General features: G+C 34.5%; 1 pseudogene; it reads right to left on the bottom strand.

Annotated features, from left to right (window-relative positions):
* Window positions 1-6,538: 6,538 nt before the first annotated feature.
* On the bottom strand, window positions 6,539-6,870 carry LOC103079226 (cytochrome b-c1 complex subunit 7 pseudogene; annotated as a pseudogene).
* Between the last annotated feature and the right edge of the window lie 4,850 nt (window positions 6,871-11,720).

Consider the following 11,720-nt stretch of genomic DNA (forward strand, 5'->3'; position numbering starts at 1 on the left):
AAAAAAAAAAAAAAAAAAAAAAAAAAATATATATATATATATATATATATTCAACAACAACAAAAATAAAAATGATTTATTTTTCATTTTTAAAATCACTATGATGGACCAAAATTATTAAATATTTTAGTACCAGCCATTGATGAAAATATACAGAAAACAGAATTCCTATACAATGTTAATGAAGCTGAAAATTTGAACAATCATTGTGGAGATAATTTGTCCAAATTTAGTATATTTAAAAGTTAGCTTAATCTATAAACTAAGAGCTTCTTTTTTACTGCTTTACACCTAGAAAAATTTGTCCACTTAGAGGCCAATGTCAATTGGATTAACTAGAAAAAATGTATAAAAAAAAAGTTCAAATTAGGGCATCATGTGAAACCAGATAAAAATGTTTCCGAGTTGTAAGATGATGCCATATGAGACTATTCTCATAAGTTGATTTTGTAAAATAAGCCTAGGAAAAGAAAAATAACACACAAAATTTATTATGGTAATTAACATGATAGGAGAAAGAGAAACTGGTTTAAAGTTTGAAGTTTAGAAGTATCTGTCACGTTTTCCTCCCTCTAAAATAATCTAAAGGTGTCAAATCATAATATTCATTAAACCTGGGTAATTTTTCTACCATGTTATTTTTTTTCAGTTTAAGTGTATGACTGAAATATTTAAAAATTAAACTATCACTATTTCATATTCCTATATCATAACAAAACATATGAATACCCTTTCATTTGAACCTCAATATAAAAATAGAGGAATGAAACGGTGGCAGTAAGCATGCCCGAATGATGAACTATTGTGACTTCGTTTACACTCTTGCATATTCCAAATATTCTATAATGGTCATACATTTCAGGGGAAGGGAAAAACATTTCAAATAATAGTCCACTTCTGATTGAAGAGCATTGACAGCTGTCAGCAGTGCCAGACTGAGAAATATTCAGGGCTGAGTTCAGGCTAATAAGGAAAACTGTTATCAGTTAGTAGGTCTGAAATGGGCCCTAGAGAAACTATTCAGAAATTTTAAGTGACCTTCATAGTACCAAATAGAGGTAGGACTGGAAATCTAATTTTAAGGGCATGGAGTGTACAATATACATTGTGCTTTACTGAATGGAAGAAAGAAAATGCATAGATATCTAACACTGTGTATGACATCTTTCACTGATAGTTCATGTTATTGAAGTTGAATAAAGATCTATAAATTGCACTTTAACATTTGGACCAGTCTTGAAACTAGATATAATAAAATGTTTTCTATTATCTCCTTTTGGACTGTCATTTTCTCTCTTACTCTAAAGATTCTTAGGGTCACAAAAAAAAGGGGGGGGAAGAATAAGTCAGAATGATGGATTTGGTGGCTGTGTGTGGGGAGATAAAATTTGGAACTGGGGAAATGTGGATGGGATAAATGTAGAAACTTAATCCTATTTGTGATCTCAAAAATCAAGGGAAACTTGGCAGTCTCTTAGAGTGACATTACAAATAAAGGCTTTTATATGGCTTTCTCAGAACTGCTAATAAGAATATAACAAGAAATGAGTGGATATAGCTTGCAGATATAAGTGAGAAGGAAGAAAGACAATTTTTGAACCAAAAATTATAATTAACCGTGTGCTAGTTCTTTATTAATAAATCTAGAATGTTAAAGACCTTTTCTTTGTCTCATTTATAAACTCTCATTAGACTTACATTTTGAGTATTTACTGTGGAATTAAAAGTGTATGCCACACATAAAGCAATATAGTGTCAGAACACCTGTATGAGAATCTCCTATGCCCTCTTTGAACTTACAGCCTTCCCCATTCACTATGTGTGTAGTGTCCTAAAATATGGAGTCGTTCCATTCCTGGTCTGGCTGTTGTGAACTCTGTTCTGGAGTAGTGGGGAGGGCTGTGGATTAATGAGCCCCATATTTGGAGTGCTATGTGTTGACAAGATTGAACCTGACCATGCAAAATATTCTAGAGTGAGAAGAGACAGATTCCAGTTGATGAAATACACACTGGCAAAATCTCATTTTTTAAAGTCTCATATTCTACCTTTTATTCCCCTTCCACAAGCTACCAAAATATGATTTATTCTTATAATTTCAAGGCTAAATCTTGGTATGCTTCTGAGCTGAAGATTGGCTTAAACTACTTTTGCACTATATTCCTCACTACATGTTGCCAATGCAATTAATGTGTAAAGAACTTAATTATGTCTTTACTATTTTTGTAATCTAATTTTAATTTAGCCATTGCATGTCCATAGGCTATTTCTCACACTTATTTTCGTGTGTAACTGCTGTGAAAATACTTTCTTTTTTGAAATCTTTTTCTTTTAATGTTCTTGTGAAAATATATAACATGGACAAATAAAACAGTGCTTTATTTCTAACACCTAAAAAGGTATTCTAATATATTATTTCTGGAGGTAAACCCATATGTATTTGTCTATATTTTTCTATCATTGTATAATTTTAAAACACTGGAAAATCACTGAATACCCTATATATCATTTGGAGAAGATATATAAAATTGCTCTCAGAGTTGACAGAGAAACAATTGAATAAAAACAAATTTCAAAATTCATGTTAACATAATGTTAGTCAGCTATTATGTTGCTGTAAATGTTGTGCTGTAAAGTCATTTAATGAAACAGAAATATGCTGCTACACTTTGTTAGGTGAAAGAAAGAAATTAAATACACAGAAAATGATTCCATTAATTTGACAATAAATGTAGACAAATTCAGAGAAGAAAGCCTGGAAGACTATGCCCTCAAATGCAGATAGAAATCATCTGTGAATTGAGGAATTATAAATGGAGTAAAATTAATATGTATTTCTACTTTTTAGTTTTAATATTTATTTCATTAATACATACATACACAGAGCTTTATAATGAATTATATAAATATTTTACATAGATTAAGGTTATGTAGCACCATAATGAAGATCAAGAGTTTACTATTTACTGACTGAGGTTATTCTCCCAAATGTGTTGAAATGAAATGTTCTAAAGGCTGCTTGATGGATTGAAGAGCACCACCTGTGGGGCAAGGATGACTATTACTAGACCAGCCCTACCAACCACTAGCTGTGTGATTTTGGGCAACTGGCTTAACCTCTGGGTGCCTCAGTTTTGTCACATGAAAAATGAGGATGATAATAGGGCCTATCCCTTCAGGTTGTTATCTTGATTATATGAGTTGATGTACCCAGAATATTATCTAACAAATTGTTTGTGCTATGTATTTTATTATTTTTTTAATTTTTTCCATGACATTAAAATTTTATTTTTTTAACTTTTTATTTTATATTGGAGTATAGTTGATTAACAATGTTGTGATAATTTCAGGTGTACAGCAAAGTGATTCAGTTATACATATATATATATATTTCAAATTATTTTCCCATTTAGGTTGTTACATAATATTGAGCAGAGTTCCCTGTGCTATATGTGTTATGTAAGTATTTTAAACTAGCTCTATAAGAATAGCTACCTATACATGGGTAATAAAGATCTAATGATTTCTATATTTCCGAACTTTGAAGTAGTCAGCTATTGTGATTTCTGCAAACTTCATGCACATATAAAAATTTTATATATGACTATTGCAAACATAGTGTAGGATACATTGTCCCTAATGTACATGTTCTGCATGTATTTTCAAAGGATTTGAATGTCATTATATTTTTTCCAAGCATGCTAAGTGACTATGAAAAATAAACATTGTCATGCTTGAAGAAATATGTGATATAGCATGGACATATATAGGCTGAAAATGATCCCAGTGTGACTCAAAACAATTATGTTTTCAAAGAAGACTAATTATGGCTTAAGGGATGAAAAATATTATAATCTATGCACTTATACAGTTTGTAACTGAATCTAATTAGAAATTGTCTTTTCTATGACCTCTTCTTGGTTACATAAAGATAATTATTCCATCTGTGAAAACTTATAAAAATACAATGTATTCTGAAAGGCTTGTGGAAGGCTGAAACTAAGCTCAACTAAGCCAGCTTCTCATAGAGAAAAGCAGATGGCAATTAATATAATGTCTCTGTCTTCACAAAACCATTGAGTAGGCTTGGCAAAATAATATATCAAAAGACACATTTGCAATGATCAGGAAGTTCCAAAGCTCAAAAAAAAAAAATCTGAAAATCATGGTTTCTAAAATACTACTTAAAAAATAAGATAAAATGTTTCTCTTTATCAGTTTGAAGAAGCATGTCTAACTTCTTATACTGGGATCTAAATATTTGAAGAAAGTAAATTTTATAAAACTTCAGTGTGAAACTAATAGTAAAATGAGGCTCTAGGGGCTGTGAGTGGTAATATTACCACAGAAGAAGCAGTTAGAGATTAGTTTCCTTTTTCTATTTTAATTTGACTGATTATTTGTGAAAGAAAAGAAAATGAATGCCTCTTAACAGTCTCCCTTATTCCATAAGCATCTTTATAATTCTTTATAGAGTAGTAACATAGGTGGTTGGGGGAAGGTTATGGACTGCACCTTGAAGTTTACTTTTTTTATGTTGTATACCCTGCCTCAACATTCATTTCAAAAAAGATACTCTATATTTGTGTGAATCTATTTAAAACATTATCTACTTACTTAAATGCAGAAGCAAGGATATTAATAATAGAAAAATGTTAAGTTCTTGAACAGTTCTAGCTGAAATATCTTGGGGACTCTGTATCGCTTACATTTCCCATCTCAATGTCTACCTTCATATTTCATTTATATTTATTTTTATTTTAAACATTAGTTAATATGATGTTAGTTTTCAATGAAATAATTTGAATTTTCTAATCAGTGTTAAAAAAGCATCTGCAATTCCAGGACTTTGAAATGGTTTTTCTGTTTCTCCCATCTATTGTAACAGTTTATTGCCCACTTGAAGGTTCCAGTGCATCCCAGCACTCAGATTAATCACGGTGCCCAGAAAGGGACAATATAAGTAACAGCAGCAATGAATAATATGGAAACAGAATTGACAAAACTTGCTGGCTAATTGGATTTCAAGAGAGATTTCCTGTGTAGGGGATGTCAAAGGTAGGTTTGGAAATACTGAGGTTGAGATAACTGCAAAAATTACAGGCGAAGATTCCAAGTGGGCACTTGGTGATTCCAGACTCAGCAAAACCTGTAATTGTTATCATGGTATCTTCCCTTCCACCCAACTGCTCTAAGAAAAGCCTAGCTTTAATTCTGTAGGATTTCATTAACTATCTCTAACTTCTGGATAATTAGTAAGCTGAAATGACCGTGACTGGGATATGACATAAGAGAGTAAAAAAGGAAAATCTTTTGACCACTGTCGTAGACATATCATGATTTACCAATAACCCTACTACAACTGGGAAGGGTTATGAGATTAATTATTTTAATGAAATGTAAGTAAAAGTTATATGCCTATTTTTTCAGACCAGAAGCAGTCAAAGACCTGTGAATAATTCTTTTGTCTTTATCTTTCTTTTTTTAGGCAACCAGATACTGTAGTTATGAGATGGTGGACTCTCAATCAAGCTTGAGTCACTGAGGGACTGCATCCCAACTGACTCTTAAGTATTTGTGGTATGAGATTGCTGAGAACTTGGTTCTTAGCTTAGCACCCTGATAAAATCACCAAATTTATTCTTGACACTGTAGTAGGTCCTCCATGTATTTTCCTGTTAATCTTCCTTGTAATTCAAGGAGATACTAATTATTAACTTCCATTTAAAAAGAGAAGAAAGATCAAAGTGAGCTTATATAAACTAATGAGAGAAAGGGGATCACAAAGCCCAGCTATAGATAATAGCTGAAATAAAGACTTGTCAGAGTAATAGAAGAGATAAAAATGCCTAACCTGAAAGAATACAAGTCAAATAGGGTCAGAGTTGGGGAGAAATATGATGTGTCCAAGGACAAGTACATTTGCATATTAATTTCAAAAACATTATTTCAAACAGCTGCCCAAGTTAAGTATTTTCAAGTTAAGATATGAAGCATGGTTTAATAGGCTACAAATCTCTGTAGCTTGTATAATTCAGTTAACTTTTTCTTGTGTATACATCAAGTCTTGGTTTCTCTAGTTCAATTCAGTCCTGATTTTTCTGGGATATTTTCTCCACAATATTAGGTACTGAATTATTTCTTTTGCCATTTCTGCAGTATTTTTTAAGCAAATGGTTAAAATCTTTTATCTTGAGTTTTATTTTTCTTTGTGATTTCCCCATTTGTTGGGTACATTCAATTTTGGGTACATTTCTCAAGCATTTAATACCAGGATATTTTACATGCATGTCAACAATCTATGAGATACTAAAATCAGTTTTGGATACGACACTAAAAATAAAAACTTGAAAAATCTTCATTTCATCAGAGTTATAATGAACAACTTTTATTTATTTATTTATTTTTACAATTATAATAGAGATTTATTTAAAGTAATACATTTACAGCCCAGATAGTTCTACATTGTACATTTCAGGTTTAACCAACTTCATAAAAATACTATTAGGATAGCTGCATCCAGATTTAGACTACATGATTATTTCTTTGCCCATTCTTCTCTTTTCTTTCCCGAATAACCTCTTTCAGATATGGTTCAAGGTAGAATTTATCCTCCTCCTATTTTGTCCACTGCTCTTTAGGCAAGATCTGCTGCCTCATGGTCACGTCCAGTGCTCTCTTAATGCGAAACACGCTGTCATTATAAGGGTTCTCAGGAAGCCTTCTTATGGCTTCTTTTACATCGTCATTCTCATATATTGTATCATCTCGCATTAAGCCGAGTTTATTGAACCCGGCAGCACTGTAGTACCATTTTCGAATACCCTCCAGCCATTTGCTTGATGCTGCAACGGCAGGCCTACTCGCCATTTTAACCAGAGACAGAAGCGTTGCCTGCTGGGTAAGTCCTAGAGGTCGTGCAAGGCAGAGTGTACAGGCGTGTTATGTCAACGTCGCGAGGAGGGGTGGGGGTTGGAAAGAGAGAGAGAGAGAGAGAGAGAGAGAGAGAGAGAGAGAGAGGGAGGGGGGGGGGGGGGGGGGTACACAGTACGAGGGCTACTCTGTGTCCAGTCTCCTCTCTGAGAGAGAGAGAGAGAGAGAGAGAGAGAGAGAGAGGGAGAGGGAGGGAGGGAGGGAGGGAGAGGGTGCACGCACAGGCGCAGTTCTGGCGGCCGGCATGAACAACTTTTAAAATTAAGGTTAGCTGGGATAATGAATTTCCTTGAAAATAACCGATTTTAATCCTTTTTTTTCCCCCTCTAAGGTGCATAACCTATTTTCTTTCTCAGGTAATTAGTTAAGGTATTAATTTTTTTGTTTGGAGTTATGCTTGAATATAGATAGGTAGATATTCAATCTAGTAGCATTCCCATGACTTGAGGTGGCAAAAATATTTTTATGTTAGCTGTTTTTAGTCTGTGGTGTTATTTAACATTTAAAACAATAGAACTTAATAGTTCGTAAAAAGAAAAGTAGATGTTAAATTTTTACTGTAAATAAAGAAATGCTTTACTATTTTTTTTGTCCAAATTATTTTATTTATTTTTAACATCTTTATTGGAGTATAATAGCTTTACAATGCTGTGTTGGTTTCTGCTTTATAACAAAGTGAATCAGTTATACATATACATATGTTACCATATCTCTTCCCTCTCCCTCCCTCCCACCCTTCCTATCCAACCCCTTTAGGTGGTCGCAAACCACCGAGCTGATCTCTGTGTGCTATGCGGCTGCTTCCCACTAGCTATCTATTTTACGTTTGGTAGTGTATATATGTCCATGCCTCTCTCTCGCTTTGTCACAGCTTACCCTTTCCCTTCCCCATATCCTCAAGTCCATTCTCTAGTAGCTCTGTGTCTTTATTCCCGTCTTACCCCTAGGTTCTTCATGACATTTTATTTTTCTTAGATTCCATATATATGTGTTAGCATATGGTATTTGTCTTTCTCGTTCTGACTTACTTCACTCTGTATGACAGACTATAGGTCCATCCACCTCACTACAAATAACTCAATTTCGTTTCTTTATATGGCTGAGTAATGTTCCATTGTATACATGTGCCACATCTTCTTTATCCATTCATCCAATGATGGACACTTAGGTTGCTTCCATCTCCTGGTTATTGTAAATAGAGCTGCAATGAACATTTTGGTACATGACCCTTTGAATTATGGTTTGCTCAGGGTATATGCCCAGTAGTGGGATTGCTGGGTCGTATGATAGTTCTATTTGTAGTTTTTTAAGGAACCTCCATACTGTCCTCCATAGTGGCTGTATCAATTTACATTCCCACCAACAGTGCAAGAGGGTTCCCTTTTCTCCACACCCTCTCCAGCATTTATTGTTTCTAGATTTTTTGATGATGGCCATTCTGACCGGTGTGAGATGATATCTCATTGTAGTTTTGATTTGCATTTCTCGAATGGTTGAATGAAGAATGTTGAGCATTCTTTCATGTGTTTGTTGGCAATCTGTATATCTTCTTTGGAGAAATGTTTATTTAGGTCTTCTGCCCATTTTTGGATTGGGTTGTTTGATTTTTTGTTATTGAGCTGCATGAGCAGCGTGTAAATTTTGGAGATTAATCCTTTGTCAGTTGCTTCATTTGCAAATATTTTCTCCCATTCTGAGGGTTGCCTTTGGGTCTTGTTTACATTTCCTTTGCTGTGCAAAAGCTTTGAAGTTTCATTAGGTCCCATTTGTTTATTTTTGTTTTTATTTCAATTTCTCTAGCAGGTGGGTCAAAAAGGATCTTGCTGTGATTTATGTCATAGAGTGTTCTGCCTATGTTTTCCTCTAAGAGTTTGATAGTTTCTGGCCTTACATTTAGGTGTTAATCCATTTTGAGCTTATTTTTGTGTATGGTGTTAGGGAGTGTTCTAATCTCATACTTTTACATGTACTTGTCCAGTTTTCCCAGTACCACTTATTGAAGAGGCTGTCTTTTCCCCACTGTGTATTCTTGCCTCCTTTATCAAAGATAAGGTGACCATATGTGTGTGAGTTTACCTCTGGGCTTTCTATCCTGTTCCACTGATCTATATTTCTGTTTTTGTGCCAGTACCATACTGTCTTGATTACTGTAGCTTTCTAGTATAGTGTGAAGTCAGGGAGCCTGATTCCTCCAGGTCTGTTTTTCGTTCTCAAGATTGCTTTGGCTATTCGGGGTATTTGGTGTTTCCATACAAATTGTGAAATTTTTGGTTCTAGTCCTGTGAAAACTGCCAGTGGTAGTTTGATAGGGATTGCATTGAATCTGTAGATTGCTTTGGGTAGTACAGTCATTTTCACAATGTTGATTCTTCCAATCCAAGAACATGGTATATCTCTCCATCTGTTTGTATCATCTTTAATTTCCTTCATCAGTGTCTTATAATTTTCTGTATACAAGTCTTTTGTCTCCTTAGGTAGCTTTATTCCTAGACATTTTATTCTTTTGTTGCAATGGTAAATGTGAGTGTTTTCTTAATTTCACTTTCAGATTTTTCATCATTAGTGTATAGGAATGTCAGAGATTTCTGTACATTAATTTTGTATCCTGCTACTTTACCAAATTCATTGATTAGCTCTAGTAGTTTTCTGGTGGCATCTTTAGGATCCTCTATGTATAGTATCACGTCATCTGCAAACAGTGACAGCTCTACTTCTTCTTTTCCAATTTGGATTCCTTTTATTCCCTTTTCTTCTCTGATTGCTGTGGCTAAAATTTCCAAAACTATGTTGAATAAGAGTGGTGAGAGTGGGCAACCTTGTCTTGTTCCTGATCTTAGTGGAAATGGTTTCAGTTTTTCACCACTGAGGACGATGTTGGCTGTGGGTTTGTCCTATATGGCCTTTATTATGTTGAGGAAATTTCCCTCTCTGCCTACTTTCTGCAGGGTTTTTATCATAAATGGGTGTTGAATTTTGTCAAAAGTTTCGCTGCATCTACTGAGATGATCATATGGTTTTTCTCCTTCAGTTTGTTAATATGGTGTATCACGTTGATTGATTTGCGTATGTTGAAGAATCCTTGCATTCCTGGAGTAAACCCCACTTGATCATGGTGTATGATTCTTATAATGTGCTGTTGGATTCTGTTTGCTAGTATTTTGTTGAGGATTTCTGCATCTATGTTCATCAGTGATATTGGCCTATAGTTTTCTTTCTTTGTGACACGTTTGTCTGGTTTTGGTATCAGGGTGACAGTGGCCTCGTAGAATGAGTTTGGGAGTGTTCCTCCCTCTGCTATATTTTGGAAGAGTTTGAGAAGAATAGGTGTTAGCTCTTCTCTAAATGTTTGATAGAATTCGCCTGTGAAGCCATCTGGTCCTGAGCTTTTGTTTGTTGGAAGATTTTTAATCACAGTTTCAATTTCAGTGCTTGTGATTGGTCTGTTCATATTTTCTATTTCTTCCTGATTCAGTCTTGGCAGGTTGTGCATTTCTAATAATTTGTCCATTTCTTCCAGGTTGTCCATTTCATTGGCATATAGCTGCCTGTAGTAATCCCTCATGATCCTGTGTATTCCTGCAGTGTCAGTTGTTGCTTCTCCTTTTTCATTTCTGATTCTATTGATTTGAGTGTTCTCCCTTTTTTTCTTGATGAGTCTGGCTAATGGTTTATCAATTTTGTTTATCTTCTCAAAGAACCAGCTTTTAGTTTTATTGATCTTTGCTATCGTTTCCTTCATTTCTTTTTCATTTATTTCTGATCTGATCTTTATGATTTCTTTCCTTCTGCTAACTTTGGGGGTTTTTTGTTCTTCTCTCTCTAGTTGCTTTAGGTGCAAGGTTAGGTTGTTGATTTGAGATGTTTCCTGTTTCTTAAGGTAGGACTGTATTGCTATAAACTTCCCTCTTAGAACTGCTTTTGCTGCATCCCATAGGTTTTGGGTTGTCGTGTCTCAATTGTCATTTGTTTCTAAGTATTTTTTAATTTCCTCTTTGATTTCTTCAGTGATCACTTCGTTATTAAGTAGTGTATTGTTTAGCCTCCACGTGTTTGTATTTTTTACAGATCTCTTCCTGTAACTGATATCTAGTCTCATGGCATTGTGGTCAGAAAAGATACCTGATAAAATTTCAATTTTCTTAAATTTACCAAGGCTTGATTTGTGACCCAAGATATGATCTATCCTGGAAAATGTTCCATGAGCACTTGAGAAAAATGTGTATTCTGTTGTTTTTGGATGGAATGTCTTATAAATATCAATTAAGTCCATCTTGTTTAATGTATCATTTAAAGCTTGTGTTTCCTTATTTATTTTCATTTTGGATAATCTGTCCATTGGTGAAAGTGCAGTGTTAAAGTCCCCTACTATGAATGTGTTACCCTTTATTTATTTATTTATTTATTTATTTATTTATTTTTGTATTACGCGAGCCTCTCACTGCTGTGAGAGTGCAACTCCTGTTGCAGTGCACAGGCTCTGGACACGCAGGCTCAGTGGCCATGGCTCATGGGCCCAGCCGCTCCGTGGCATGTGGGATCCTCCTGGACCGGGACATGAACATGTGACCCCTGCATCGGCAGGTGGACTCTCAAGCCCTGCGCCACCAGGGAAGCTCCTGCCTTATATATTGAGGTGCTCCTATGTTGGGTGCATAAATATTTACAATTGTTATATCTTCTTGGATCGATCCCTTGATCATTATGTAGTGTCCTTCTTTGTCTCTTGTAATAGTATTTATTTTAAAGTCTATTTCATCTGATATAAGAATTGCTATTCCAGCTTCCTT

Source organism: Lipotes vexillifer, unplaced genomic scaffold, assembly GCF_000442215.2.
Source record: "Lipotes vexillifer unplaced genomic scaffold, Lipotes_vexillifer_v1.1 scaffold483, whole genome shotgun sequence".
Taxonomy (NCBI): domain Eukaryota; kingdom Metazoa; phylum Chordata; class Mammalia; order Artiodactyla; family Lipotidae; genus Lipotes; species Lipotes vexillifer.